Raw genomic sequence first — 5,600 nt, 5'->3', positions numbered from 1 at the left:
TTAAACTCAAAGTTATGACAGTTATTATATTCTTACCTATTGATATTTCCAAAATTGAGATAAATTTGTTCTTCTAGGAGAGAACATGTGATATAGAATGACTATACAAATGAAAAGGATTGTCAGTTCCAAGAAAAACATATAATGAAGATAACTTTTAAAAACATACTAATATTTTTGCATTTCTGTTATGAGACCTTCTCCTTGATCTGCTAGAAGCATCTATCAGCCTTAAAGGATAAATAGAACTGTAATGTCAGGAATGCCAAAAAGAAAAAAAAAAGAAAGAAAGAAAGAAAGAAAAGAAAGCAGCTTTTGACTTCTAAAATAAGGTTTTTGAATCCCAAGAAACACAGTCATCTTGAAACAGCCAGACACTACCAAGAGAAAAAGGTTTTATAAATTTTGAAAGCTCTGTTAACATTTCAAAATCTAGACCTTGGCAACAGTAAAAGTGGCATTTAATGTATGCCATATGGTAGGGAAGCTGAGGCTATGACATAAGGAGAGTACCTGCCGAGCGGGAAGGAAGGAAACTCTTCTGCTTCTGATCGGGTGGGGGGTGGGGAGGAGAAGCCTAGGGTAAGCGGAGCAGTCACGCCTGCCTGTTCTGGCCTCCCCCTCCAGGCTGAAATTGGGTGGGTCGGGGGAGGTAGGAGGGAGGGTTGTAGCGGAAGCATCCAAATAGACACAGTATTGGAGAACCTGAAAAGACTGGAGTGGGGTCCACTTTTCCTCTAAGAGGGGAGGAGAGGCCTTGCATTCAGCTCTGCACCACCTTCATCATGGTGCTGGTGCAATCGCATTCAGAGGCAGAGGTGGCCTAATTTAGTATCCCGAGATAACTTCTGGTTTTCAGTAGCCTGCATGTGACATGTGGGAGAATCTACATATTTATACATTCCCCCTGTAAGTAAAATTGAAGATGGTGAACAGTCTGGTGAACCAGCAGAGCTAAGGGGCTATAGCTTATGAGGATTTCACAACCTGAAGTAAATGGCTGGATCTCAGTGAGGACAGGCCTGGTACCACGAAAGGCCAGACCTACCTTACCTTAGTGAGGACATCCAGGTGTCATGCAGAGCTGAGGTCTCATTTTCCTGCCCCTTGTCATGAGATCACATGAGTACCTTGTGCAATCAGATACTGTCTTAGGGAGAAGTAAGAGAAGAGGGAGGAGAAAGAGGAGAGACTAATAATTTTTCTGAAAGAAATCAGCTTCCTAAAAAGGGCAATTAAACTTAAAGAGACTAAGATATCTTTTATTGATAAATTTAACCTCCATTGCCTTCTTTTTTTTTTCCCCCTTCTACTACTCAGTGGGGTGGGGTGGGGTTTGAAGAGTAAAACTAAATTAGTTATAGATAATAAAGAAGAGCCATTCTTCCTGTTCACCTGAGAGTTTTGTTTTTACCCTAATATAGATATTTTGTGCTGCCAAGTAATCTTATGGAGAAGAACTTTTTTCATTCATTTATTCATTTAGTAATGTGACTATCAGACATATGCTAGGTACTGGTGGCACAAACACAATTAGGTGCCATTCTGTGCTCAGGGAGCTGGGTACCTAGCAGGCTAAATAGACTAGTGAGAAGATGCTTACACCAGAAGCAGGAGGGCTCCCATATAGATCCATACTGGGAGCTACGGGAGAAGCATCTCCCCAGGGGTTAGGAAGTGTCCAGGAAGGCTTCCTAGAGAAGGGAGCTTCAGAGCTGAGTCCTCATGGATAACTAGAAGTCAGCCAGGAGAAGGAGCAGGAGAAAAGAAGGGCTTTTCAGGTAAGGGAAGAGCATATGCATGGCCAATTCTGGGCTCTAAAAATAACTTATGTCACTGATTTTAAGATTTGTTCCCCTGACGCACACACACATTTTTAATTTCTCTGAAATCAGGATGCACCCCAAAATCCACGGCATCTTTCAATTTTTATTCTTGGTGATAGATAAAGGTGCATCTTAAAGTACCCTAATGTGAATGAAGTTTAAGTTTTGGGGCCCCTCATCTGCATGGGCTCCTTCCAAGGCCTTATACTTAACTCTCTATTTGTAATTTTATGTTTATCTTCTCAGAACACATTTCCCAAATGGTATGAGCTTCAGGCCTCACAAACTTGCATCCGTCTCTAGTGTGTTTTAGAAGATTGGTAATTCAGTGGGGCTGAGATCAGTGTTTGTAGGCAGTGAGGGAGAGGAGTTGAAGAAGGGGAACAAGGATGAATGGTGAGAGATTGGAGATTTAGAATCCAATTTCAGTGAAAGACAGTACATCCATTTTTGGTAGAAGCAGCCAGAAGCTTCAAATCCTGCGTCTCTGCTGTCCCATGTCCACTCTGTTATTGAGTTCTGTCATACTTCTATGACAGAGACTCCTAGTTCTCTTTTAAACTCTTTTTCCTCCTTCTCTAATAGAACCTTCTATTTTAGCCAAAGCATGACTACCTTGAACAAAGACTGTATTCTCCCTTGCAGTTAAGTGTGAACACAAGGCTGAATTTTGTATATGTGGTGTCTCCTTAAGTGGAAGTAGTGTCTGTTTTTCCCTCCCTTTCCTCCTTCCTGCTAGCAGGAATATGAATATGATGGCTGGAGCTGGAGCAGCCATCTTGGGCCCATGAGGTGACCTTAGGAATGGGGGCCACACACTTCTTTTAGTGGAACAAAACAGAAGGAGTCTGCATCCTTTGCACTTGGAGTACTATATTGGCCCTGCATTGCCTACCTCTAGACTTTCACTCAAGAGAGAAATAAACTTTTATCTCTATTAAGATACCATTATTGTTGCTTTTCTGTCACTCACAGATAAAACTATTTCTAACTAATAATTCACTTCACTGCAAATCCTCATCACTTTCTTAATCAGAGTTAGTAATATTTCTTACATGGTTTTTTGAAAGAATCTATTATTATAGTAATCGATATCCCTATATTCATTCATATCTGTCTCAGCCTCTTTCCAATCAGCTTTTTATACAATCGCCAAAGTGATTGGTACAAAATGCAAATAGATTGTCACACTCCCTCTCCTCCTTTCAATTATGTCAGTGGCTTCTTATTGCTCTTAGTATAAATTTAAGTCATTAAAATGGCATGACTCCTGTATGGTCTGGGCCCTACCTGTCTCTCCATCTTCATCTCATACCACACTCCTCCTCACTCTCCATACTTTAACCACACTGGCCTTTCAGTTTCTCAAGTGTGTTGTCATTTCTCTTACCTCAGGGCCTTTGCATGTGCTGTAGCTTCTGCCCTAAATGCTCTACCTGCCCTCCTGTTCGTTTGCCTGGTAAACTTCTCTCCCATCAGATTTCATCTCAATCACCTGTTCTTCAGGGAAGCTTTCCCTGATCTACCTTCTATTCCCCATTTACCCATTTTATGCTCTCATAGCTCCATGTTCCTCTTTTTAATAGCACTTATCATTAATTCTGCATTTATATTTTGTTCAAGATTCTTTGGTTAACATTTATCTTTTCCTTTAGATGATGAACTCCGTAAGAACAAGAATATGTCATATTTTATTTATTATTGTACCCCTAATGCCTTCTGCAGTGTCTGGCACATATCTGTAACTCAGTAAACATTTTCTGAATAAGTAGATGACAGATAAGTAGAAGTCAAGTCATGTAGAAGCAGATATGCCAAACAAGGACCTTGGGAACTTCATCCTCAAGGTAATATAACATGACGATCAAGGATTTTGGGCAGTGGAGTGAAATATGTGCTATAGAAAAATCTTTTTTGCCAGCACTGTGCAGAATGCATTGGAAAGAATCTATGTTGGAAGCAAAGAGACAAGTTTCAGTGGCTGTAGCAGACATCCAAGAGGGAAGTGATAAGGGCTCAAGTTGTAATAGTTTGCGATAATTCCTGTTCTTTTTGAGAATCTTCAGTGTAAATCAGCTTGGGTCTCAGTTTTCTTCACTGCTGTTTGGGATTTGGCTTTCATGGCCTGGTTAGTGCATTATCCTTATTCATCATTCCAATAGTTGCTGCTATTTTATTATCTGTTCTTTTTGTTTTTGTTGATTTACATTTTAATCTCTTTACTGTAGTTGCAGTAGAATTTGGGGAAGGAGTGAAATTAGCTGTACGTGTGTAATGTCACTTTAACTTGGAACTTCCTACATTTTTGTTTCATTATGAAAATTCTTTATTGTTTTATTGCAATAAAATTGCCTTTCAGATTGGCTAAGATTTTTGTTAAGTGACAATATCAAATGATGGCAAAACTGTGGATGAAAGGGTGGGAGTACAAATTGTTACAACATTTCTGGAGCATAGTGTTTTCTAAAGTCTTAAAAATGTATATATATTTTTTGTATCAGCATTCCACTTCTAGTAATTTATCCTAAAGAAGTAATTTAGCTTTAAGGATGATCATTGCAGTGTTGTTTATAGCAAGGAAAACCTGTCTGACTATTGAGGGCTGATTAAATAAACTATATACTATCACAAATCAGATATATAGTAATTAAAAATTATATTATAGAAGCAAGCTTCTCAAACAGCACCATTCCAGAGAATACTTGGTCATTTGCCAAATATATGTGAGACCATAGGACAAAGTTACTCATCTTCCTCAAACACAAATTTTATTGGTGACTTGGGAGTGTGGCAGAGGCTACTAGTTACCTATTCCAACGTCCATTCTCCCTTTCTTCCTCAGTAACAAAACCCTGATTTGTAGTGGGGGATATTGCTGCTCAGAATATTAAGGCTACATATCCCCCGTCTCTGCTGTAGCTAGGTGTGACTTTATAACTAAATACAAACCATTGAGATATCAATGAAGCGTTATGAAAGGTTTTCAGGGAAGCTACCTTGATGGAGCTCACTCGAGGGAAGAAAGAGAGTGGGCATTTAGCGATTTTCTGTGCTTTTAAAAAGCTTCTGCACGGTTAGAATTTTTTTGTAATTATTATTAAAGTGCAAGTGAATAAAGTTCAAATGTTTCGTTAATTATAATTTGAGGAGTGTAGGAAGAGGAGAAAAAGAGGAAGATACGGGAGGAGGACGACTGTTTTTATTTCTAAGAGAATCTTGGATAAGCAATGCTGATTTTCCTCTATGATTTAAGTCCAATCGGAAAAGGCTGACAAGGCTTGTATACGTTGCTTGTGGTAGAGAATCCTTTTCATGTTTTTACTGTGCCTATTTGTTAGTCTAGATAAAAGAACAGCTGTGGGGTGATTTAATTTTGTAGAACCCAAGATGCCTGCCCTCTGCCTCCCAAATTTGCTTAGGATCTAATATCCAGGGCTTCAAAATTTAGAAATGGTGCACGTGGATTTCGAACTACGCCTCTCTCTGGCATCAGAAAACCTGCATTTGCATACGTCTTGGGCAGAGGTGGCCCCGATACCTGTTTAGAATTTGTCGGCAGAAGACAACGACCACCGGGTCAGACTCCCGGAGAAGACGCTCGCTGCGTACCGATCCCGGGCGTAGAGGGCGGTGCGAGTTGGGCCCCGCCCCTCGGCTAAGCCAATAGCTCGGGACGGGAGCGGGGGGGGGCGTGCCGGGCCTTGCAGGCGCCGTCGTGATTGGCACGCGGGTTCTTGCTGCCCGCAAGGCTGCTCCCACGTCTAGCTTATGAGA

This window comes from Lemur catta, chromosome 1 (genome assembly GCF_020740605.2).
Source record: "Lemur catta isolate mLemCat1 chromosome 1, mLemCat1.pri, whole genome shotgun sequence".
Taxonomy (NCBI): Eukaryota; Metazoa; Chordata; class Mammalia; order Primates; family Lemuridae; genus Lemur; species Lemur catta.
This window is presented reverse-complemented; position numbering follows the sequence as displayed.